The sequence below is a fragment of the Marmota monax genome, unplaced genomic scaffold (genome assembly GCF_021218885.2).
Source record: "Marmota monax isolate L192 unplaced genomic scaffold, Marmota_monax_Labrador192_F-V1.1 WCK01_AAM20220418_F8-fsc00052, whole genome shotgun sequence".
Lineage (NCBI taxonomy): Eukaryota > Metazoa > Chordata > Mammalia > Rodentia > Sciuridae > Marmota > Marmota monax.
The window spans coordinates 11838919-11866702 of NW_026693473.1; the positions used below are offsets into that span (position 1 = coordinate 11838919).

Sequence of the window (27784 nt, forward strand, 5' to 3'; positions counted from 1 at the left end):
TGCTGTCAATTACTCCTTGATCAGATCCACTGAGAAGGATGCAACTTGATTTCTGTAGCATTCTTTCAAAAAAGGGCAGGACAAATGGGGGCATAATCGCACCTAGCATTAACCCAATGTGAAAAGAGCAGGAATTGTGGGATTGCGTACAAAATAACTGATCAAATCTCCAAATGTCAAATGTCAAAAGGATGAGGGACAATGAAATATTGAGGAAGTGTTATAAACTGGTGTGAAGGAGAAATAAAAATGAAATGTATTTTGAGGTCCTGGACAAGATTCTAGAAGAGAAAAAGGACATTAGTGGGAATTATGGTGAAATTAAAACCTGCCGTTTAATTAATATGGCAAGGCTAATTCACTCATTTTAGTAACCATACTGTGATTGTGTGGGCAGTTATTATTTGGGGAAACTGGATGGAGGTTATACAAGAACTCTTTACACCAATTCTTCAAATTTTTGTCTAAAGTTAACTCAAAATAAAAAGTTGAAAGAAAAAAAAAAAGATTGTCCTTGCACTTATCAGACAGGAAGCCTTGACCCTGTAGCCACAGAACTCCTAAGTCTCCTCATTCTCATATAAGAAAAGGCCATTTGAATATCTTTGTTACATTTACCCACCCTTCAGTGGGCTATCACAGCCAGTGTTCCTGGTGACCCCAAGTTTAGTAGCCTGAGGCACACAGCTTCCCTGTGAACCTCTTCAACATTGCAGCATAAACATTTTTCTGAGAAAGCTTTGATATGTGTTAAGAATAGGACATTGGTCTGGAGTCAAAAGGCCTATTTTTCTAACTTGGGCTCTGTCATTTCTCAAAGTAAGGAAATAGACATACAATAGTTCTTTGTAGGTGTAGCATTCCTATCTTTAAAATAGTCCTAAAGCTTCTATTTTTATGAGTTTGAAACCACGTGGTATTCTTTTGAATTATGAGAGAAAGAGAGAGAGACAGACACACCTCTGTAGATATTCCTGTTTCCTGATACAGCATGTTGGAGGCAGCCAACACGTGAATGATTTTCATTTATTAAGGTAATTGCAATATAACCTTTCCTGGTGTCCCCTTCAGTACAGTCTATGGGTGTCCTACACCTGGCTTTGGCTCACAAGCTGGCTAAAGTGGAATTCTGCTGCCATCGTGTGGTCAATTCTAGCTATGGTTGCGCCAGGCAAGGAACTGATTTCCAAGTAGAAGCAGATCCAGGAATTATGGAATTATAAACTTCTAAAGAGGAAGAAGATTCCCAGAATGCACTTTTATTGACCCCTTAGTTAATATGGAAATTGGTCCCTAGGGAGGGAGAACTATCTGCCTTGTGGTAATTAGTGGTAGACTAGGAATAGAATCCAGGCCAGTGAGGTTGAAATTAATTTTTCAGACTTATGATAAGAGGAAAAGGATTCCATATCCTTGAAATTTGACTGACTGGAAAATCCTAAAACCATTTTGGATCCTGTCTATGTGAATTGTCTTTTATTTTGCTCTTTTATTTTAAACTTGGGGTCACTAGGGACACTGCCTGTGATGATCCACTTGAGGGTAGGTAAATGTAACAAAGAGATTCAAATGGTCTCTCCTTATATGAGAATGAGGAGACTTAGGAATTCTATGGCTACAAGGTCAAGGCTTCCTGTCTGATGAGTGCAATAAAGATGTTACCAACGGTGATGTTACAAAGATTTACAAACTGAAAAGAATAAATAGAAACAGCCCTTATTATTGTATAAGCTTCTAAGATAATGAATATTTTTAACCCTAAAATTATATGGCAACTATTTATGCAGCATCTTTATTTTTTCTCATTATAATAACTGCTAATGCATCACTTTGAAGATATAAATGTCTGTTTATAAGCCACATTTGAGGGAACTTCTGGTAAGGAGAAGAGGCCAGGTTTGAGGTCTGATTTCAAATCCTGTATATTCTACCAACGTGAAATAGTGTAACCTTGGTCACAGCTCATACTTCCTTGCTCTTATCCTCCAATCCCTCATCTGTACTAGTGAATACCTTCTTTATGGGAATTTTATGAAATTAACTAAGAAAAAGAAGGTAAAATTGGCTATAAACTATAAAGCACATGAAATATGCTTATTGTTTTCCTGTTATTATGGACTGAATTGAGATGAGGTAAAGAAATTCATCAAAGATGTGGAAAGTTCTTGCAGATACTCTTTCTTCTCTGCAGTGGAAGGAACCTTTGGTAAATACACATAACAAATGCATTTGGCCTCACACTGTGGAGAGGTGTATGGCCTGGGGTGCTCTGGTGCTGGCCACTGCACATATGTGAACATATTACATATTTAATTTTGTCTCTAAGTGTGTATGTACATGTGCACATAAGAGTCTAGGAGATCCTGAAGACGACCCTCACATTCTGTGATTTGTTGGAAAGACACAGGACTCAGAATATGGTTTCCCTCACCTCTTCAGTTTATTGCAAGGAGAGGATACAGATAGTAGGGTCAACAGGGGAAAGAGACAGGTGGAGATGGTTGAAGTCCATGTAGAGGTTTCTAATGTTCTCTTTCCTTTAACAGAACACACCAAGTGTGCTCTTTTCCCAATAGTGATAATAATTGCAGTAATACAGTACAGTGTTTCTCAGGGAAGCTTGTCAGAGACCCAGCACCCAAGGACTAAGGTCTGGTCACATTGACACTCTGTGTCTAGAAACTACCACAATTAGAGACTCCTAGAAGGAAAGTGGATATTCAGCTTCAGTCATGTTGTTCATATAGTCTGTATGTGCAGTGAACCACTTTCATTGGCAAGGTAATAGAAGGAATCATCTAAAAACCCTGTTTCCAGGTGCCAGCCAACTGCTAGCCTTGCAAAACACCCTTTCTGGAGATAGCCTCAGTGCTGCTTTGTTAAATATTTTTCTGTGCCTCAAACTGAAACAACCTAGTAAAGATGGTTTTAACAGAGTCTGAGTGTGGGATAAGTCTTGGGTTTATTTTTACCTATTGCCATGATACTTTGTGTATTCACATGGTGCGTGCATGTTAATTCTCAGCTAGTCTTATTGGCATTCGTTGTATATTTGTATGTCTGTTTCAGAATCTGAGACTTTTGGGAGGTATTTAGGTCTGTCACTGCTGCAATGCTGAGCACTTCTTTGAAAAGTTTTCAGTGGACTCAAACAGGAGAGAACTTTCATAGTATTGACTTCTTAACCCACTAATTTGCATTTACTTTAGGAAAAAAAATCTGCAATGTAAAAATTCTTCCACAGCCTTTAGCAAAATATCTAGACTTGTTTTAATTTAGATTCAAAGGGTAATTTATGTTAATATACACACAGAGAAATATCATTATGCTATGTTAAAAGGAAGTTGTATTATGTTATCTTAATTATAACATATGTGGTCTATAATAAGGGAGACCACGATGAAAAAAATCACTGGAGACTTCAACCTTTTCTCATTAACTTCAAAACTACTGAAATGAAGCAGAAGATTTTTTTCCCCCTGTTTTGTGCTTTGGCGTAACTCTTTCAATTTTACTGCATTCTTTTTCTTCACAGCTGGGCGTTCAGTGTCTGTATACACTCTCTCCATCATTGCACTCCCTTTTAAAAATACATACAAACAGGCTTGCACAACCTTTCCCCAACCCCTGGAACAAAGTTATAATCCAGATGTGTAAGGCAGAGACCCTTTCTGCCAAAGGAAATCAAAGAACAAAACAGATGGAGAGCAGCTGCTCTGGTTGAAGGGAGTCAAGGGGCTAATGCTCTACCCAAGGTTCCTCTCCTTCTCCCATCATGCTTTTGAGTGGTCCCCTGTTGTGCCCAGGGCTTCTGAAAGTGGAGTCCCCAAACACCATCCAGGTTAGAGCCACCATGTGGCCAGAGAAGGTGTCTTAGTTCACAACATGTGCAACTCTCAGGTTATGTGACAGTAATTTTCCTAAATAGTCAGATAAACTTGAATGGTCAAAGGTAAAACAGTGACCAGCATTTTCAGTGAATGGAATCAAACTTTACTTTTCCTTTATGGAAATGTTGGTAATTCCAGAGGACAATAGCAGCAACACCTGTCATCACAAGGAAACAAGTGGGTATCCTTATTCTGTTTATTGCTAGTCCTTTGTTGGTCTCCTCTCCCCATATGACTGGGATTTTGTTATGATTGTAATTTTTCAGCTGGCCCTTTTCATTTGACACAATAGTGTGAGAATTTCGTGTCTTAATGAATTCATGTTTTCATGAATTCGTGTCTTCCATGTATTCATAGGTCTCACCTTTTTTGGGGGTGGGAGGGTACCGGGATTGAACTCAGGGCACTCAACCACTGAGCCACATCCCTAGTCCTATTTTATATTTTATTTAGAGACAGGGTCTCACTGAGTTGCTTAGCACCTCGCTTTTACTGAGGCTGGCTTTCAACTCGTGATCCTCCTGTCTCAGCCTTTTGAGCCGCTGGGATTACAGGTGTGCACCACCACGCCTGGCTCTCACCTTATTTTTAAAGTCCTTATTTTAAAGCTGTCATATGCTATTACAGTAATGTAGGATCTACAGAGTACCTCTCATTTAAATAATTTAAAATATTAAAAATTAATTATGTATATGATTAATACATATCATTATCAAGTGCAACTTTGTAAATTTGGTTCTCTTTTTATTTTTCTTTACATAAAGCTACTTCTTCTATAGACTTCCTAAGTCAAATTTAGGGGCATTTATGCTTAGTGTCCTCTCAATGAATTCTCACCCTACAGAATCCTGGAAATGCCTCCTGACCAGCCAGATCCCTGGAGACCTCTATTCAGAGCAATATATGCTTTCATCATTTTATTGACATCAGGCATTTGTATTAATTTCAATATTTTTAATTACATCATTTTTAATGTAGGCTTCTTCAGTTACTCGTTAGTTTTAAAAACATATCTTTTTAACATTAGAATGAGACAAGCCATATTTTTAATTTAATTTATTCCCTATTATCCAATAAGTATTAAATAAAAGTTTTTTTAAACAATCCCCCCACACACATACATACACATACACAATTCTATTTAGAGTCAGATAGTTGGGAAGTGAATTCAGTTATAATCTCAGTTGTATTGTTTGCAAGAATAAAAATAAAATTTCTTTAAATCAAGGAAAGAAACATCACATGGTATAAAAATACCAACAGGAGTTGGTAAAACTAAGTTCTGTAATTTCCTTCATAAACAAAATGCAGTTCCAATCACTATTAATTCTTCACAGGAACTTTTTGCTTTTTCTTTACCATAGAGTATGTAACAGAGTTTGGATATATTGGCAGTGCTGACCATTTAATTTTTATTTTTTGAGAAAAAGGAAAAAGAAGGTTTATTACTTCATGAACAAAGGAGAAACACAGCAGACTCCTGTCCCAGAGGCTGTGATTCTGCCCATCAGCAGAAATAGGGGGCTTTTAAAGAGGTGATTTAAAGGCTACATTCCATGTGTTCTCTGTTGGAGTTGTAATTCACTTGTTAGTTTGGGAGATAGTCATTTCTGAGATCTTCTGGTGCCATTCCCAAAGTCTGGATTACTTCTTTCCTATGGTGGGTGTGTACTCAGGGATAGATAAATCTGTCTAAAATGGGGAAGAAGGGTAACCCTGTTTCTCCTGAGATTAGAGAAGGGGCAAGATTAGGGAGGAGCAGGGAGAGAGGAAGGGAAAGAAACATTTTAAAAATGCGTTGCAATGGCAGAGCAAGTGCTAACCATTTTTGATATCATGGTACTAATATTTTCAGTTACTTTCGTAAATTGAAGGGTGCTTCAGTTGTTTTATAAGTTGTTTTTATAAATTTGACAAATTCTGTTTAATCTTTCTTTTCCCTCGATGTCAAGTCTGAAGTTTTTGAGTTGGAAAGACGTATATGGGTCCTGCCTTTCCCATGTGTTCATGTCCCTGCCAAGCTGCATTTGTTATTCAAGAATACTTTTACATTGCTCGTTCATAAAAGCCCTCGTGTTTATATGTTTGCAATTTCCAGGAAATTTTACCAAGGAAAAAATGTATTCTTTATGGTACTTATTTTATGATCCTGAGTGAATGTTAAGTCCCTTAAAGCAGAGATTGTGGTTTATTGATTTGCAGATTTCTTTCAGTGCCACTCAGCACGAACTCTGGAACATACCAAGTACTTAGTAAATATGTGTGCTTTGGTTGAGAAGGAAGGGTTAGCAGCACCAATGTAGGATGCAAAATAAGAGTTAAAAATGCTTGGCTTTTTCTTCTGACAGAGTCATTTGAAGACTAGAGAGTCATTTCATCTCTCTGACCCCCCATAATCCTTGCCCTGAAGAACTCAGAGTACTTTTGGAAGAATCAAGTTAAAGAACAGGTGGGAAAGACGTTTTCAATGGTAAAGCATTATTTGAATGCACAGTGGATATTTCTTAAAGGTCAAGAAAGAATGGTACCTTTCAGATGTTCAGGGGAAATAAAAAGAAATTCTTTCCCAGATTCTCTGCCTTTTAATGTTAGCTTTAATAAACATATACTGAAGGTTGGAAGGTTATTCTAGTCACTGGTGGGGAGAAAAATTACACAAACCTTGAAAGTGGATCCTCAAAGACATTATCTGCCCAAGCCTCATGTTCCCCTGTCTTCCCTACATTCAGATTCAAGTCAGCACATAGACTATTCTGCATTTGTGTGTCATTTGTTATTGAGCAAAAGGTACAGAGATTCAAACCAAGGGAATGAGTAACCTGCTGAAAGAAATAATTACAGAAAACTTTCCAGAAATAAAAAAGGAAACGGATATACAAATTGTAGATGCATACAAGACACCGAGCACACAAAATCACAGTAGACCAATGCCAAGACACATTGTTATGAAGATATCCAATATACAGAACAAAGAGAAAATACTAAAAGCTACAAGAGAAAGGAGGCAGATTACATTCAGGGGTAAACCAATAAGGTTAACAACGGATTTTTCATCACAGACGCTGAAAGCGAGAAGATCCTGGAACAATGTATTTCAAACACTGAAAGACAATGGATGCCAACCAAGAATTCTGTATCCAGCAAAATTAAGCTTCAGGTACGATAACGAAATAAAAATCTTTCATGATAAACAAAAGCTAAAAGAATTTGCAGCCAGAAAACCAGCATTGCAAAGCATCTTGAGCAAAACACTACACGAGGAAGAAATGAAAAACATAGGAAAACAGCTTTAATTTAGAAGCTTCCTTTTCTTCCAGTTGATAATCGTATTATCTACTTGTAAAACATGCTTAACCTGGTGTTCCCGGATGCTACTTCAATGCATTGGACTCTTACATCCTTGGCTAATTCTTACTGGTTCAAAATTCTTTCTTCCTACGTTTCTTGCTGGCTCCAAAACAAAACTGTAGAAACCTGTACTGTAGGGATGTGTCATGTGTTCATTGGGGAATCTGCAATTTCCTGCTGAAGCTTGTTTTCTCAATCCACTTTGCAGAAAACCTCATCCTCATTTCCCAGGATGGGAAACAGAAAACATTGTAAACAGACTACAGTCTACAGGTTGAAAGGAAAGGGGATGTGAGCTTTCCCTTAAGTGCGGTTTCAGTCAACAGGGCTTTTGTGGTTACCATGCAGAACTTGCCACTTGGGAAAGGGAATCCTGAGAGTGATGCAAGGTGTGCAGGAGACAGGACATGTTGAACCCGGGGAGAGGCGAGGGTGGCTAGTGCAGCAGGAAATGCAGTTTACTACGGACACAGCTCCACTGCTCACACATCTATTCTCAACTAGTTTTTCTCCCAGTGCACTGCACTATCAAAACCAACCATCACTGGATTCTGCTTTTTCAGGAAATTTAATGAATTGCATCTGTAGATTGAAGCCAAGGGGGAGCTATCTCTGGGTTAGGTAAATTATTATTACTGTCCCTATAATTACAAGGGTAATTGGAAAGAACAAAGGTTAAATTCAGGTAGGAATTTGAAGACTCCTTAAACCATCTTCTGTTAGTCAAGCATGGAGTTAGTTCTGACAAGTACACTGGAGCTTTAGCTTTGGTATAAGTAAACATTACCTAAGACAGCCTCACATATGGCTGAGGTCAGCTCTGGCTTTCTCTAGGTCTCATTTTTGCATACCATTTATTCTGTGTCTGGGTCTATAGATGAAAACCTTCTTAGCTCTGGTGAAGGCATGGTGTTATGTTGTAGCCAGGGGCCAAGCAGGCCTGCCTTATTCTCAGTGGAAGTTCTGTGCTTCCCTGTCATTCGTCTGACTTGTTGTCAGCAAAGCTCAGACAGAGAACCAAGGCAGGTTTCTGAATTTAGAAAGAACTCCCTTTTCCTGCCTAATCTGAACATGATTAGGTGTGATATCTTTGTGATCCAACTGGCTAGTACAGCTAGGCCTCAAGTACTTAATAAAGGACTGTTGTTTACCCAGTTCTAGGGATTTGAACTCAGGGCCATTCTACCACTGAGCTATATCCCTAAAGTTTTGTTGTTGTTGGGGGCAGAATAGATGGGTACTGGGGATTGAACTCAGGGGGCACTCAACCATTGAGCCACATCCCAGCCCTATTTTGTATTTTATTTAAAGACAGGGTCTTACTGAGTTGCTTAGTACCTTACTTTTGCAAAGGCTGGCTTTGAACTTGCAATCCTCATGATCCTCCTGCCTCAGCCTTCCCAGCCGCTGGGATTACAGGAGTGTGCCACTGCACCTGGCCCCTAGTTCCTTTTAACTTGTTTTTGGAGACAGGACCTCCCTAAATTGCCCAGGATAGCCTGTCTCAGCCTCATGAGTTGCTGGGGTTGCAGGTAGGCACCATTACATCCATTTTCTGTTGAATCTCTCTCTCTCTCTCTCTCTCTCTCTCTCTCTCTCTCTCTCACACACACACACACACACACAAATAATAATAATAACAATCCTTTTGAAGTACTAAAAATTTTTTTTAAAGCACATATGTATGCATTGCTGTATTTTAACCACTAAAATTAAGCACATACATCTTCAAAATTATTTGTTTCCTTTCGGAAACCATGCAAACATTCTAAAGTGGTTTTATTGTTACTCCATTTCAGCGCTTGGATCAATGTACATGGTGTGCCCAAATGCAAGGCTCATGCAGAAGGGTGCTTTTTCTTTTTCTTCTTTAAACAAGCAAGTTTAAATTGCCTGGTTCCCATGGGAATCAAACCACAGAAATAAAAGAAATGAAATAAGGGTCATGGTTTGGTGATTGTTACTAATGCATAGAATTTTCCAGATTCTTTTATTTCAAATGTAGCATTCATAATCAGCAGGCGTGAAATAACTTAAGTTGACCAAATTATGGTTCCTAAGTGCCAGGCAATTCCTTTGAAATGGAAGAAAATCAGATATAGAAAATACCAACTTTTGTGGCCTGATCACTTAGCATTTGTGGCAAAAACTGAGGCTAAACTTTTCTATCAGATGGAAAGTTCACTAATGTAACTGAGTTAGTGAAACCAAACAGCCAGAGTATTTGAGAATTTAATTTTGAATTCCTATGGGATGCCAGGAATTATGCTACAAAAGGAACCTAGATGAAATATCTACATGCATGACTTTGCATCTCATAATCTGTAGGACAGTGTCTTGGGTTTGAAGGTACAAGGATCATAGAGAGATTTCTATTCACAGGAAAATGATTTAACTAGTCTTCAAGATATTTATAAAAACTCTGCTGTGGGTAAGACTCAGAGCTCAACACTGCCGGTGTGATTCCTGCATTGTACTTCTTATTTGCAAAGAGTTCACAGACTAGTTTGAGAGATAGAAATATGACCTGACTTTTAACACAACCCAGAGTCTACTAACATGCCAACATGGGTGTGGGATGAGTGGGCAATGAGGCTACAAGGAGCAAGGGACTTTGTCTCACTGCAATACATAGATAAATTCCTGGTGAAGAATAAGAGCTGAGTATCTATTTAATGTGTAATTTTTATCTATCAAATAAACATAAAAATGAAATATAAAAGTGAGGTATCATTGTAGTTCATCTTGCAGTGTTCTTACAGGAAGTAAGAACAACTTACCAGGCACTTGTATTTCACAATGCCTCATTAAAATAAGTCAATTGTTTTTTAAAAAGAGAATGATGTTAATTAAAATACCTAGTGATGAGAGAGGGAGAGGGAGAGAGGAAGAGGGGGAGAGGAAGAGGGAGAGGGAGAGGGAAAAGCAGGCCGACTTATATATATATATTGTTCAGTGTTAACCCTGGTTATCTCTAGGTTGTAGGGTTTTAGTGATTTCATTTATCTTTAAATTATATTCATGAATTTTTATACAATAATCGTGGAACACATTTATAATAAGACAGATTTATCTTCTGAAAGAAGCAGAACTCTATAATTGCAATGGGATTCAGATTATCCTTAAGTTTCCGTCAGCCTTCTTCTGTCTCCTAACTTCATGTTTGCTCAGGGACAGACACAAAAATTGTTTCTTCAGTTTCTTTTACTCATAGTTTCGAGAAGCAGAAATTAATTTTTGATATCTGAATAGGTCTATATCACGATAATGGTACACTGTTCATTTAAAGCACAATTAAATTTCAAGAATACTATATTAGATGCCTCATAAGTTATGAAAATTTCATAGAGGTTACCATGTTTTTGACATCTCCCAGATTTTGCTACCTACCCAGAATTAACTGAAAAGGGCTTTGGTCAGACTGTATGTGACATATTTTGTCTCTCTGAACAGGAAGATATTGCTATCTAATGTATCAATCCATCTGTTTAACATTAGACAATGTGGACCAGGTGAATTAATGACATAGACCCCAAAGACTAGGAAGTTATTGGTTTTTGGTGACCACCTGTGCAAGTTGCACCTTGGTAGCCACTTGGCTTCTAGGATGAGCACCCATGAGCTGGTTGAAATGTGTGCTCATCTTTGTGGTTTTTAATGCATCCGTATTGAATTACATGTGAGGAACCAAAGGAACTGTTGACAGTATCACAGAGGCATGTAGGCAATCCAGGTGTATTCTCTCGACTACATGTATTTATTCACAAGAGAAAATATCAAAATTATGTTAGTGGAAATGCAAATAATCTAAATATGCAATAGCAGCATAAAGACTACAGTAGAAAAACTCATTGGAATATTCAGTTATTGACAGTTATAAAAAGCTCAGAACAGCAAAACCTGTGTATTATTTAATGTGAAGTGATATTTATGAACTGTTGTCATTGTATCTTTTGCTATAAATACAATGAACCATGTGGAGATTAGTAGAGATCCTAAGAGGGGAGGGAGCCACCACAATACACTGTTGCCATTTCTGTTCTGCTGTACATACATCATGTGGATGTGGAGTATCTCTGTAAGCTTTTCTTTCCTAGAATTCCAAACAACATCTGGGGTCAGAGTCCTGTGCATGTTCACTTTCCTCCTCAGCAGGAGTTTCAGTCTTCTTGCCATCACCTCAAGTGAGCTAAGAACTGGAATGATGGAGGCATCAGGAGCTTAGGAGTCTCAGAGAGTTTTTGACATCCCCCCCTTTTTTTGTTCTATTTAGTTATATGTGACAGTAGAATATATTTTGGCAAATTATACATACAAAGAGTATAACTTATTCTAATTAGAATCCTATTCTTGTGGTTGTATATGATACAGAGTTACCCTGGTCATGTATTCAAATACAAGGCTGAGAAAGTGATGTCCACTTAATTCTACTGTCCTTCCTATTCCCCTCCCTTTTCCCTTCCCTTCATTCTCCTTTGTCTAATTAAATGGAGTTTTTGCGTTTCCCTCCCCACCCTCCCTTGTTTTTGGTTAGCATCCACATATCAAAGAGAACATCTGGCCTTTGTTTTTTGGGGAATTGGATTATTTCATTTAGCATGATATTCCCCAGTTCCATTCACGTACCAGAAAATGCTGTAATTTTATTATCATTTATGACTGAGTAATATTCCACTGTGTATATATACCATGTTTTCTTTATCTATTCATCCATTGAAGGACACCTAGGTTGGTTTCATAGCTTGACTATTGTGAGTTGAGCCACTATAAACGTTGATGTGGTTGCATCATTGTACTATGCTCATTTTAAGACCTTTGGGTATAAACTAAGGTGTGGGATAACTGAGTCAAATGGTGGTTCCATTCCAAGTTTTCTAAGGAATCTCCATATTGCATTCCATAGTGGTTGCATCAATTTGCAATCCCATCAACAATGCATAAGAGTACCTTTCTTCCCCCATCCTCACCAACATTTATTGTTATTTGTATTCTTTATAACTTGACATTCTAACTGGAGTGAAATGAAATCTCAGTATAGTTTTAATTTGCATTTCTTTAATTGATAGAGATGTTGAACATTTTTTCATATTTTTTTGACCATTCACATTTCTTCTGTGAAGTGCTTATTCAGTTGTTTTGTCCATTTATTGATTAGGTTATTTGTGTTTTTTTTTTTGGTGTTAAGTTTTTTGAGTTCTTTGTATAACTTAGAGATTAATGCTGTATCTGAGGTGCAGGTGGCAAAGATTTTCTTCTATTCTGTAGGCACTCTGTTCGTATTCTTTATTGTTTTCTTTTTAGTCCAACACCATCTCATTTATTGAGTCTTGATTTTCCTTTTGTGCTTTAGAAGTTTTATTGAGGAAGTCGATTCCTAAGCCCACATCCATGAGAGTTGGACCTGCTTTTTTTTCTAGTAGGCTCAGGGTCTCTATTCTAATGCCTAATTCCTTGATCCACTTAGAGTTGAGTTTTGTGCCGGTTGAAAAATAGGGGTTTAATTTCATTCTATTACATATGGTTTCCAGTTTTCTCAGTACCATTTTTGACCCTCTTTGTGTCTTTACCAAGAATCTTAGCAGTTGCCCTCCATTTTTTCTTTTTTCTTTTTCTTTTTTGTACTAGGGATTAAACTCCAGGTCACTTAACCACTGAGCCACATTTCCAGCCTTATTTATTTATTTTTATTTTGAGACAGGATCTCACTAAGTTGTTTAGAGCTTCACTGAATTGCTGAGGCTGTCCTTTAACTTGCAATCCTCCTGTCTCAGGCTCCAGAGCCACTGGTATTCCAGGTGTGTGCCATACAAGATACTTTTATATTCCCTTTCCTAGTAGAAATTTTCTGTACATCATACCCATTGTTTTACTCTTAGAAATGACTTGTCCACTTCTTCTCAAGCAAATAGTCTCATGGCTTATCCTTGATGTTAGAAGTTTAGTCAAAGTAAATTTCTCACCAGAAAGAAAAATAACATTAGGGGAGATTTTTTTTTTTTTTTTTTTTTTTTAAGAAATGTTCTCTCCATTTAAAATTAATAAAAATTAGGTGAAAATAAATATCAGAATAAATTCCAGAAAAATTGGTACTAGAAATAGTTTTAGGAACAGCAGTGTCTGGGAGCAAAGACTTGCAAAATAGCTGTACTTTAAAAATAATATGAGCCTGTGGTATCTCTTTTAACATTGTGTTTACAGTTGATTGTGGGTCATGTATTCGACTTCAGAGTACTTCCTGACCCTTTCCCTACTCTGTCATCTTTCCCTTTGAATCTGCAATAATTAATCACCAGTATCATTTTAACTTTGGTGAAAACCTGGGTAATGACTTGATATCCTTTATTATTTTCTGGAAACTTCTTTTTCCCACATGGAAAGGGTTTGCACGGTGTAATCTGGCAGATGTGTGTGGACACTTTGCTGTTTCTGGCCTTACTGACTCTCAAGGGAACTCTCCCACTTCTTTGTGTTGCAGTTCTCTTGTCTTAAAACCTTTGAATCGCTTCCTCTTAAGCTTACAGAGTAGGTCTTCTATTCCTGAACTTTTGCTTTTTCTTTCCTTCTACCATGCAATTATTTCCCCTTCTTTTATAAATGTCTCTACTTTTTGAGTACATAAGTACTCATTTGTACCAAATACTTCCCATGTGCATTTTATTCTGCTGATGGAACTGCAAAGTCTCAGTGTTTTCCTGGAAGAACTGTGGAATTAGAACACGAAGGCCTTTATTACGAAGAGAAATGTAGGTAGCTTTTTGACAAATCCTGTTTATAAAGAAAATAATAGACCACAGATATTGCACTGGAGAGAAAAAAGAAAAATCTCCTCTCTCCTAAATTTCCATTATTTACATAGATATTATACTTTTTGAAATACCTTAAGCCAATAAAGAAATGGAATTTAAACTTGAATTTGTTAAATTGTGTCTATATAAATGGATTTTGTTAATGAACAAAATATACAAATGTGAGTGTGAGATTGGGAGGCTTAATTCCATGGTCCGCTGTGGAAGGAGAACTGAGCCCAAGCAGCAGAGGAGGACCCACCTACACCCAAACACTCACAGGAGGTCCTGCCTCAATAGCATCCTCCACTCTGACAAAAACTGCAAATCTTCTCTATAGGAAAATAACCTCAGTTAATCATTTCTGAATAATGCCTTGAAGATTTAGAATGCTTTTATTTTCATTTTGGAATGCAATTCCCTGGAGACAAATAGGTCCTTGGAATGTAAAGAAATTACAGTTCATTAAATATGAGCTTGAAGTCTTACCAAATTCCCTTTTTAAATGGCTCTTGTTAATGAGAGGTCAGTAGGAACAAAAAGTAACAAACTTAAACCCTCTAAGTACCAAAAGCTTTATATATTAAAATGGCTGGTTTCAGAATAATAGAGAGCTATATTTATCATATTTTTAAATTAAGATTTTTAAAAGTTCACATGAAGAATAAACACATTTTCAAAAGTGACAAAATTAGTTTCTAAAAAGAATCAAGTACAACTTTGAAAAATGAAAGCTATAATTACTATAAAATGATGATTTAGAAGCATATCAGGCATAGCTAAAAAGAGAATAAGTGAAATGGAAGAGATGAAGGGTTACCAAGATCATAATGCAAAGATAAGAAGCTATAAAATATGGAAGAAAGGTTGAACAATAGGGAAGATACAGTAAATATCTAAAATACATCCAATTGGAGTACCAGAAGGAAAAGTTAAAGTTAATTGAGAAAACAATTAACTGAAAATTGTCTGAATTGTAGAAAGACATATCATAGATCCTCAAAGGAACATGTATTTTATGGTTAATAAAAAGAACCATACATATATGTGTAATAAAATAATTGGACCCTGAAGAGACTATAGTATAGTTACAGAACAACAAAGAAAAAGAGAACTTCGGAGCAGCCAGAGAGAAAATACTTGATTAGCTGCAAAAGATTAATAATTAGGTAAATTAGGTAAAGAAATAATTTCCTAAAAAGTAGAAACTGGAAGCCAATAGACCCATACTGTCAGCATTCTGTGAATTACTGGCAAGGCAACTGACTGCACATATCCACATGGGCTGTACTGGGAGCAGCTCCACAAGAATGCAACTCACATGAGATGTAGTGTGTGTGGTGTTTATGTTTTCTGGACTTGGCCAGGGCAGCATGAGGTACACTTTAGATCTCAAAGCACTATCATTCAAAAATGTCCCAATAGGCTGGGAGTGTAGCTCAGGGGTAGAGCATGCCTTTAACTCTACTAGTGAATCCCCAGCAGAAAATAATGAACAAAGAACCAAAAAAAAAAAAAAAAAAAAAAAAGGAACAGTAAAAGAATGACCCAAAGAAGATTTGGTTAACTAAGAAGTAATTTCAACCTCCAGAAATGAGGCCAATATAACTCTGTTACTTAAACCTGACGAAAATATTAAAATTAGTACAGGCTGTAACATATAACACAGAGCCACAAAGTCCTTAATCAAACATTGGCAAATCAAGTCTAGCCATATGTAAAAAAGAATAATAAATCATGGTTAAGTGGACTGAATCCTTGGAAAACAGGGTTGGTTTATCATTTGAAACTCATCTATTGATGTAATTTGCTATATTAATAAAATAAACATTCTTAAACTTTATTCCTTAAACATGATTATCTCAACAGAGAGAACCCATTTAACAAACTGAACACCCATTCATGGCACACGTACAAACAATTCTCTCTCAGAAAAATAGAAATATAAGGAACTTTCTCAATTTGCTAATGGGACATCTAGACCAAAACAAGAAAAACTGTAGCTTACTTATCTCAAAATTAATGATTAATTATTAAATATTTTTCTACTATAATTAGGAATAAGGCAAAGGTGTTCATTTTTACTACTTCTATTCAATACTGTACTAGAGATATTTGCTGGAATAAAAAAAGCAAGGGAGGAAAAAGAAATTCATTAATTCTTTTTTAAATATATATTTTTAGTTGTAGGTGAACTCAATACCTTTATTCATTAATTTATTTTTATGTGCTGCTGAGGATTGAACCAGTGCCTCACACATGCTAGGTAAATGCTCTACCCTGAGCCACAATTCCAGCCCTATAATTATATTTTCTATTACGAGGCAAATTCTCTAGGTAAAACTTTTATATATCACATGCAAGCATATTTGTTGCAAAATTATTTAGACTAGCTGCAAGCAACCCAGGTTTTTTCAACAGTGGAATGGTTAAACGAATTTTAGTAAATTCACACAAGGGAATATTGTACAGTTATGAAATAAATAACTGAAGCTACATGGGAGATGCTACATGGGTGAATGTAAGGAATAGATTCTTGAGTGAAACAGAAAATTGCAAAAGATTAAATAAAATATGCTGATTATATATAATGTCATACCACACTAGTTGTGTCTGGACTTTTAGTAATCTCTTAAATTTAATAGTGTCCTAAGCCCTCAATACAATACAATTGATCTTTCATTAAATACCCTGTGCTTAATAATCATTATAAATATATATTTTAATCGTACTTCCCTGCATAATAGTCATAATGACATAAGAAAATTCCAAGTACTGTAGGCTGGTTTCAATTCTTAGGATTTGTTCATACCAATCTTTTAAATTTTCCTCTTGCCAAGGATAATACATACTCTGCTATCAAATTAGTAATTCTCCTGACTGTCTTTGACATAAACCTGGTGTTAATATCTTTCTTTTTTGTTATTTTCAGATATACATGACAGTAGAATGTATTTTGACATATTATACATACATGGAGTTTGAATTATTCTAATTAGGATCCCATTTTTGTGGTTGAACATGATGTGAAGTTACACTGGTCATGTATTCATATTAAACATGGGAGAGTTATGACCAACTTATTCTACTATCTGTCCTAGTCCCATCCCCCATCTCTTTCTTTCATTTCCTTTTATGGTGTTAATATCTTTAAATCTTGTCTTTTGATGCTTACAATGGCTTAGTTTAAAGAGATTCTTAGAAGGTCAAGGGTCTCAGATTCTATTCCTGGTCATTCTCCACATCTATTATGTGAAATTGGAAAATTATCTTAATATTAACCATTGAGCATTGTCAATGCATAAACTATTGTGTTTGTAATTTTGATAATATCTCATATCAATAAAATGTTGTCTATCTTTGAGTGAATTACAATTCTACAGAAGACCATGCAGGTTAGAGGGCAGAGATCATCACAAGAGAAACACAGATCATTCTATGGGTCTTCCAATGATGGAGTGATCATATTTTATTTTGTTGGTGGACAAAACTTCATGATAGAAATAAATCTTAACCAGAAATAGTACAAAGGTATAGAGGTGTGTTGAATATATATGGCATGTATAACCAATGGAAATGCTTTGAATGAATAGGTATAGAATTGATATAGAGTTTGGCATTTTTACGTATTTGACATTACCATTAGTTACCTAGGCTAAATGTTCATTAGTTACCTAGGCTAAATGTTCTGTTCACCATCAGAAGATGGGACCAGAGCCACCTGGGTAACTCTGAGGCTTCATCCACGCAATGGCATTGTACTAAGCTTTGTTTAGATCCTAATTTGAGAATACAACTTTTCTTTTTTTATATATATATTTTTTAGTTGTGGTTGGACACAATGCCTTCCTTCCTTCCTTCCTTCCTTCCTTCCTTCCTTTCTGGTGCTGAGGATTAAACCCAGCACCTTGCATATGCCAAGCAAGTGCTCTACCACTGAGCCACAACCCCAGCCCCCCAACTTTTCTTTATATACTAAGTAAGTGCCCCTTGGCTACTATTTGAGTAAAATAAAATGAATGTCTGATTATACCATTTTTGTTATAATTGTATAGTTATTTTATCAAAAGTTAGATTGTTAATCTATCCATATCCTGTTTTACCTATGATTTTAGCTGGGTCAAGTACGCACTGTGGCTTCTAGAATTTGCTTTGCGATGAAAATTGTATATGAATAGTATTGACTTTCACATTTTGCTCTTCAGTAGGGGACTCCAAGCCTGTAGTGGATAGTCCCTATGAAGCATATAATGTGGTATGGTGCTTTTGTCTCTGTGTGTCTAAAAGAATGAGTTGGAAGGGGGCTGCAATAGAATGAAACTGATGTTAATTATTTTATTGAATTAAGTGCTTTTTCATTTCTTCCCCAATATGCCTTTATTTATGGGAAGAGGAATTTATTTTCATGGAAAAATCACAATATTTGGGGTTTAGAAAATCTGGACTTGTGTCTTGACTTTGTCTGGGCTGCACTGGAATTTCATCGCCTTGAAAGATGATGGATCAGTATGTCAAATCAGGAGACAGAAACCACAGGCAATTTGAGAAGGGAGAGCTTAATATAAGATTGACAAGCAATAATGCACATTGAAGTAACATTATCAGCTAGTAAGAAGTAAAGAGAATTCTCTAGAATGCATCAATATCATACATAAGGAGCAGCTACTATTAGAGGGCTTAGATAGCCAAGGTAGAGCCCTCCAACCCAAACCCAGGCTGACCACCAGGGTCCCTTAAAGAGGTAATGACCTTGGCTTATAATGATGGAACTGCCTTACTACTGAGACTTCCTAGACATCTACTTTCTGAGGTGCTGGGAGAGCAATCCACAAGCAGGTGTTGAACCATAAGACTTACTACAGGGATGCTTGAGGAGTGCTGGGGGAAGCTTTTTGCTGCTGGGCACTGTTGGCCATTAGATACTGCAGGAACCAGAGACTAGAGAAGCCACCTTCTGTAAGAATGGGGCATTGGGGAAATTGTACTCTGCAGGAGTCTAATGCTGAAGAAAGCACAGGCATTGCAGGAGCTGAACACTACTGGGTGCACAGAGTTGGCATGGCAGGAGCTTGCTCGGCTCAGGATGATGTGAGGCGAAGGATGCGTTATATCCACATGAGGAGATCAACGCTGGGCTGGGACTGGGGCCACAAACTCATGAAGGAACTGCCTGTTCTGTATATGCAAATGGGGCAGAGTGCCACTGGATTCCCCTTATAAACTAGTTGTTGGCTGCCAAACAGTAGGAAAACCAAGAAAATCAATACAGTAGTACTCTGGAAACAGAAGGGAGTACCACTTCCTCCAGCATCCTCTACTGACAAAGCTTAATATCATGGTTGGTGCAAAGAAGAGGGACTTAAAGTGTTCTAGTCTATTACTACAGAGTAGGTAACGAAGGATGGGGATTTGAGCTGAGATATAACAAATTGATAACTTGCACAGATAAAGCCATATCCCTGAAGGTACCCAGATGATAGAGTTAGATTGGAATTCAAAAGCACTCTGAATTCTGAAACAATTTAAAAATTCACTGTTGCAATATTTATAATTTATATAATTAAACATGGTACTGATAAAATCTCTAATGCTCCAGTTGGATTGGATAGAATGTATTGCAGCTAATCTGCTGTTTTTGTTTTTAGAGAAGTTGTTTCAAGATCATATTTGGGCAATGTTGTATCTGAACTTATTTGACCTTCCTAAGGTAAAATACATTCATGTGGTGGCCATTTTTCATTATCAAAATGATACTTATAGAACGCAAAAGGAGTTGAACCAGGGTTCAAATCCATATTTTCTGATTCTACTGTCTGTGCTCTTAACTTTGAAATAAACCAGAGTCTCTCCCAAGCTCAGGATAGTATCAAAGTGCTGTAATTTTGGTAAAATCCATGTTTACTTTGGACCTTTCATGTCTTTGTGCTGTTTACCCTCTTGATATGTTATACCCTCCCACTTTTATAAGTGTAGGTTTTCGTTTGCATTTATTTACTTCTCAATCGTTTAGAAATTTGGTGCTAGAAGTAAAACACAGTTAAGCAGAAATTGATTTCGACTTGGCTATCTAGCTCTAACATCAGAAAATGATTTATTGACAGAGTTTATAACAACTGAATGAGGCATATTCAGAAAAAAATAATGTATTATACATCATTGATAGATTTTGGCAACCCATTTCAAACCATGTCTTAATCTAGTATATGCAAACAATATGACTAGATTAAGACATGGTTAATCATAGCCCCATCCTAGAAATAACCCAAGGGTCCATAAACAGTGGGATGGATAAAGTATGATATATTTACATAAGAAACTATTTTAAAGAAATGAAAATGAATAAACCGCTACACTTGAAAGCATGGGTGAATCTCACAGTCATAATATTGAGTAAAGAAGACAGGCATAAAAAGCTATGAAGTTCAAAAACAGGCAAAACTATTATATAATGCTTTAAGTCAAAATAATATACCCTTGATGGTATTGCCTGGGAATGAACACGTAGGAGGTTTGAGATGCAATTGACATCAAGTCCTTGATCTGAGTAGCAGCTATATGGGAATAGACATTTGGGGATTCCATGGAGTAGAAAAGATTCAGAGCAGTGGATCTATGTAATATTTTTAATAAATATGTTTAAAAATTTGAGAAAACTCAGGTTTTTAAAACATGGAAAAAACCGAAGTAAAATACAGTATTGTAATATGATTTATTGTGAGGTAGTCATTGTGGGAAATTTACTAAAGGTTTTTAAATGGTAAGAAAAAAATGCTTGGGTTACAATGTTGAGAGAAAACAAAGTCCAACTTTCAATGCACTATATTATCCCCAATATATAAAGCTAATGTTTAGAAAATTACTAGAAAAAATATATTAAATGCTAACAATGCTATAGAAGTGAGTGATTTTTCTTTCATCTGAAAAGACCCCAGGATTACCATTACCCAGACAATGAACAAACCCTTCCTTTTCTGAATGCTCAAGTACTCTAGAAAATGTCTCCAGTATCACTCTGCAGCTGAAATTCTCCCCACTTCTCCAAGTATTCCCTATGCCTTGATGGAATTGGGCTTTATCATTTTCTTTATAATTCAGCAAATGATTTTCAAGCAGCAGGTATTTTCTAGGAATTCTGGGTACACAGCAACAGTAAGAATGACAGTGATTTCTGTTCTCTCTGTTGGAGAAGGTTAATTAGGGTGAACATGGAAAAAATCCAGGATGCTAGAAAGGCAAATGTAACAGAGGGACCATGTCTAATATAAAAGGAAAAGAGTATTGTTGGTAAAACCATTTTGTTTGATTTATCAAAGTTCACACAGATGAGGAGCAGCCGCCAGTTGTGAAAGAACAGGAGATGTGATGCTGGACAGTGGTGAGACCAGGGGATTAGAGATGTCAGCAAGATTGAGGAACTGTTGGGGAGTGGTGGAGCGAAGTGCCAGAGGGATATGAGGGTACATCAGAGTAGCACAGTTCAGATAAAGACTTATATGTGGCACAAGTCCACTTGCAACATGGGTGTAGGTTACTAGGTAGAATGGAGGAAGAGATCATTCAAGGTGAGGATGCCTGTGATGTGAGAGTTCATGCTGGGTGGCTGGGTGCTGTCCTCACTGGAGGAATGTGATATTGGAGGATAGAAGGGAAAGGATATTTCTTTTGCTGATGCTGTTCATGGTATTTCCTCTGCCTCACCTACCTAAACTATGCATCTTTTAAGGCCCCATAAAGCATAAAATATTCTATGAGACCATCCATGAATTACCCACCTTAATACATGCTCTTATTTCTTTAATCCCATGGTATCTAATGGCTTGTTACATGAATTGGTGCTCCATGAATATTTGCTTAATTTAATTCTTCCTTGCAACATCACCATTAGAAACATACACATTGAGCTGAATGAACTATATGTTTAACCTGGAACTATTGTTATATTTCAGCAGTTAAGGTAAATTGATTTGTCTATTCTGAAAGCAGTTTGTCTAGAGAATAATAATCTGTTTTACATTTTGTGTACAGCAATGTAATTTAGAAAAAAGTTTGCATTCATTGGTATTAAAAAGATAAAACTATGGCTTTTTAAGTAGTCACTTAATGTTTGTTCTTCTGTTCGATGTCTGGCTCTGGTCTTCTGTTCAATGTCTGTAGATAAACTTGCAACATCAAATGACATGCACAAATTCCAGACAGATGCCTCTGATGTCTGGAATCAAGACAAATTATATCACTTGGCTGTCACAAAGAGTGCCTCTTTTGACGTTATGGAGCAATTTGTTTAATGACACAATTGCTAGGTTGTGGAACAGATGACTGTCTCCTTTGTTGCTCAGAATTCCTGGGGCACTGCAGAAAGCCAAGCAGTTGCAGCATGATTGGTGTGTCTGAATAACTGCAGTCTCCACGCTTGAGTGGTGGAGGAGAGGAACAATTCCCTTCTGGTGGCAGTTGCTTTGCTGCTTTTAGAGTGAGTGGGAAGTTTGTTTTCTAATGACTGCACTACAATTTTTTTTTGCTTGGCTAATTATTCAAAGCCAGAAGGTTGCATGTGCAAATTTCTAAGTGTTTGGGTGAACTCTTTAAACCTTGTCATGTGTAAGAGGTTGCCACATATTGTATTGTAGGGGGTCGTAAAGAGATGAGTGAGAGCCCCCTCATCCTCAGATTTCTCAGTGAAGACACAGACTGCTGATGAACTAAAGTAGGAAGGAATGATAGAATTATTGTGTAAGCTTATGACTTGTATGAAGAATTCAGAGGAGGTTTCTGAATTTTTTGAAATAAATTGGAAAAACTTCCTGGATAAGATACTGTAAGAAGATGAGCTATGAACTAATAATTTCATATGCAGGAACAAAAGCAGTTCTCTTCCTAAAATGCTTAATTTCTGGATCCCATGCAGAAAGCAGTGGCTCACTACCTGGAGTGCACAGTATGTAAGAGAATCAACTAGAATGGTAACTTCAAATGCCTGTTCCTGTCTTCTAGACCAGAAATTCTTTCTCAGACCAGGAATTCTCCATCTTGTGTGGGGCCCCAAAAGCTGCACTTTAAGAAAATATTATAGGTGCTTTCCATGCAAACAACATATAAATCACTCCTCTGACAATGGTTGGTTTTAAATATGAAAGTGTTTAATTTTCATATTTATTTTGCAAAATGGATGATAGTTCTGAGGAAAGAAGATATTTCTTCTAGGAAAGATTGAATGGAAAAGTAGTAATTAGTGCTCTACTTTAAAGCATGAATGGAATTTATTACTCATATACTATGTAAATTTTAATTTGAATGTTTAATCTGCATAATTAGTCATTTTTTTTCTTTTGAATTTCTGGCTGTTGGAAAACCTTTATTTAGAGAAGGGAAGCTAGGGTTGCCCTTCACCTTAAATTTTACCTGAGGACAGATTCATCATACAGATATTTCTGCTGGTACTCAGAGAATACCTAGGATGGAGAATTCATAAATTCAGTCTTCGCTTCAGTGACTGGACGGTGTTCAAGCCATTTTAAAACACAATTCTCTTAAACGTGTTCTGAGAACTAAAAAGCAGCTCAGTCTAGTTCACAGTGAAGCCTTTTCCATTGAGTCCACGGGGTGGCACTGTCCTACCACTCCTGGCCTCCGAGCACCAGCTGAGCTGGAAGGCTGTGCTTGTTGTCTGAAGGCAGAGAATCTGGGGAGAGCCTGTCAGCATTATGGAACAGCCTTGTTTGAATTATTCTTAGAACACAGAATGACAATATACTCTGCTCTTTTCCAACTTGTTCTAGTCTTGTCTAAATGCTGAAGGTCACATTATCCTGTTCCAGAAACAATGTTAGGATCAATTGGCTCAATAGAGGAAATAAAACAAGCCTCACACAAAGGGCAAGTGGAAAAAGAGACCAAAAGGAAAAAAGGCGGTCTGAGAATCAAATGCATGCAATCCTGCTAATAAACCTAGTGGATGGGAAACATTTGGAGATGAGAGGAGATCAGGGAATTGTGGCAGAGGATGAATTCAGTTTCCAGCACTTTCTGTTACGCTCAAATCTTTCTCCTTGTTCCAAGGTCAGCTCTCAAGGTCATACTGGAGAGCCCTGGAGAAAACAGATTACAAGCCATGGCATGCTCATTTTTGTACATGACTGCAGAACTCAATAAGGCAGACACATTATGGCTATTCTCACATTTTCCCCCTCACTATCTACTCATCAAAGTTCATGCAAATGTTTGGGATCCAGTAAAGCCTTATTATATTTATAAGACATTACTGGGGTTTCTGGAATTGTTGGGGATCTATGGTCCCTAAATTTGAGGGCAGGTTTGTGAGGGATTGTCTTCATTTATCTGTCATAATTCTACCTAAAATCCAATCTTCCCAAGTAAAACTCATTCTTTCACCTTAATGAAAGACCACATTAGTAAAGGTGGAAAGCATGTGGCTTGTATTTCTCCGTCTGATAATGATATAGGGTTCTTCAGTTAAGGCTCATCTCAACTACCTGGCAGCATTATTTTGGCACCATCTGAATAAATGAATTAAACACTGAGATTACATCATGCCAGTATACTACCAATGCTTCTTTATTATTTTTTGTCCAAAGAAGAACATCATATGTATAATCCCAAACTTTTCCCTCTATTAACAGATATGCAGTTCATCTGTAACTACTAGTTGGGCAACTTCAATGCTTTTATCTTCAGTAACTCAAACTGATTGCACCCAACTTATCTCACCTGCATCTGTCTACCCTGAACCTATTTTTTCTTTTATAATAGAGCTGATGTCAATTGCCTCATGCATTTATTCAATGGATAATTACCATGCACCTATGCTGTGCCACGTACCATGCTAAAGTGGAAGGAGCTTTTGTCCAGCTTTTGTATTCATTTTTATTTTCTCTATAGAATCAGCACTTAGTACAGCAGGGTAAGCACTAGGTAAACATTAGCCAAATGCATGCTTGGAACACAGGGTGAACAAGAGTCATGTGTCTGTGTTCCCTACCTCTTATTCTTGAATGTAGAGACAATATTATAGACTTCTCTGAATCATCCACCTCTTACTGTTCATTTTTCACTATGGGTCCTCTCTGTTGATTCTGTAGGCTAATGAAGACATCACTCAATTTTGACCTGCATGGCATACTGTAGATCAAAATTAGACTTCTATGGCACAGCAAAGTTTTTCTCGGGAAACTTAAGTTGCACTGAGATCATTTAACCCAGAGAATGAAATTCCGGTATAATGATGGGCCTGTGAACTGTGAATAGGGGAATTCTATAATCCTTGAAGTTGTTCACCTGGAAGCCAGGCCAATCTTTGTGAGGTGATTGGTACCTGCCCATCCCTGGCCCACAAGGTTCTGTCTTTCGAATTGCTAAGGACTCACTTGTTAAGCAGTTGTGTCTCCTTAAGTAGAATTTCTCCTGCCATATCTTGAACAAGGAGAAGCAAATAATATGGACAGCATCTTAGGGGTGAATCTAAGAGCTGTCATTTCTCATTTGAAAAGGTCTTTTCATCCTGGAAAGGAACAAAGCTTTCAGTTTATTGGTGCTTTCTTTATTCTCAAGGGGATATAATTGAGCTTCTCTCTGTGACTCCCTGGCTCTAGACAGTGACAATAGGGTATCAGAAAACAATGTGCAGCGTCACTAGGAGAAGACACAGGGGAGGAGGATGAGGTACACAAGGGGAAGAAACTGACCAGGGATCAGACAGTGCATGTGGCTGAACTGGGGCTGAAGCCCTGCCTGCCTTTCTCCAAACTCAACCTTTCACTGGCTGCTTCCTCTCTCAGCTTCTCCCAGTCAGATATTCATTCATTCACACCTTTACTAATTCAGCACTTACTCAAGAAGGATGAGCAAAGCTGTCATAGGTTCTGTGATAAATACTTGGGCTTTTAATATACTGTTTCATTTATTTGAATCTTTGAGACTTATAACTGAGGCTGCTGAAGCCCAGTAAGTGAAATGACTTACCTAGCTAGTTAAGTGGCAAGAGTGGCATTAGAATTCAAGTCTTCAAATACAGATTTCCTTTCTTATTCCACATACCATGATATCTTTTTTTTTAAGAGAGAGAGAGAGAGAGAGAGAGAGAATTTTTTAATTTAATATTTATTTTTTAGTTTTCTGTGGACACAACAGCTTTATTTTATTTGTATGTGGTGCTGAGGATCGAATCTAGTGCCCTGTGCATGCCAGGTGAGTGCGCTACCGCTTGAGCCACATCCCCAGCCCCAACCATGATATCTTAACCAATGTCCTAAACCATGTTAGAGGTTGGGACCTGCATACACTTATTGTATCTTCATTGTAGTCCTTACCCTAGAGCATTTCCTACAATGTCTTAGAAGTTAAATGTGACTCCTACCATCGGCGAGCTTGTAGTAAATTTGGAGAGAAAAAATTATAAACATAAAACTGTAAGTAGAACTGTCATCAACAGATCAGAATGTAACATATTACAGGGTGGGGAAGTGCTGTCGGCCTCCTTGTGTTCCTAGGGACTGATGATTTAAATCGTGTGGTGGGTGAGTGAGACACTGCTTGTTTTACTTGCAATTTGTTGAGTGATTAATATATATTAGAAGAGTAAATAGAGTTGAATTTTCAAATGTGGCAGATGTTTGAAAACCTCTTACCATCTGCAAAACAGAAAATGTGAAGAGATGCTGCCCCATATCTTTGCACCCTCTTTCTTTTTGATTTATACAGATTCTATAAGAAAAAAATTAAAAGTTACTTAAAAGGTAGGGAAAAGAAACTTAGTGAAGGAAAATATTAAAACTCAACACATCAAAACCCCAGTTTACACTCTTATCTCTCATAATGCATCTGTTGGCAGTGTTGAAACATTCAGAGGATGGTACTCAGACTGTTGCATGGTTTCAATAAACTGGAGATCATCTTTGACACATTTGTGGCTTCTGCCCTCAAATTCATCTGACTGATCACCAATTGCTCTTTGCTACCACTTTTTTTCACCTTTATTTTATTTATTTATTTTTATGTGGTGCTGAGGATTGAACCCAGGGCCTTGCGTGTGCTAGGTGAGCACTCTACCACTGAGCCATAACCCCAGCCCTGCTACCACTTTTATCTTATTTTTTTTTTAAACCTGGAGTATTTTAAAACACCCCTAAGTCATTTGTTTATCCTCCTCTGATAAATGCCCCCTCCACTTGATCATTTCCATACTGCAATCAGAATGATTTTTTCAAAATGCAGATTTTTTCATTTCATTTCATTAACTCTTTAAAACTATGAAATAAATTACCTGTTGTTCTTATAACAAAGAATTTTCTAATGACCTACAAAGACATTTTCCCCCCTAGTATTTTTAAAATAGTTTGTTCTTCCTCTGGATTCTTTCACACTACAGAATCTTCCTATGCTGTTCCCCACCTGAAAAGGTATTCACTTAGGTATGTGAACTCAGGATGCAGTTTCACAATGAAACCTGGGTGAATTTTTGATTGGCATCTCTCTCTCTTATCATGAGAATGTAAGTTCAGTTGTGGTAGAAGCAGGCTGGTTTTCAGCTCTATCAATTGTCATGCGCAGCTCAATGCCCAGCACATAGAAGGAGATTAAATATTTGTTGCATGAGTGATCCAAGAAAATGGGAAATATTCTGATTCTAGGTGAGAAGATCACAGTGTGGTTTACAAAGGGTCTCATAGGAAGTGCATTACCCTGAGGAGAGTTTGAGGTTCTTTTCAGCTTTCCTAGGATGGATAAAAAAAGCTATACATAGGGTTG

General features: G+C 37.1%; 1 protein-coding gene across 3 annotated transcripts in view; it reads left to right on the top strand.

The window, feature by feature from the left end:
* Positions 1-27784, top strand: part of Fgf12 (fibroblast growth factor 12) — a 513569-nt gene that overhangs the window by 223118 nt on the left and 262667 nt on the right. Inside the window, exon 3 of one of the 3 annotated variants that reach the window (XM_058583579.1) lies at positions 6239-6339. The exons of the other annotated variants lie outside the window; for them this stretch is intronic. The gene's annotated coding sequence lies outside the window, so the exon portion shown is untranslated. The remainder of the gene's footprint in view (positions 1-6238; positions 6340-27784) is intronic. 3 annotated transcript variants of the gene reach the window in all.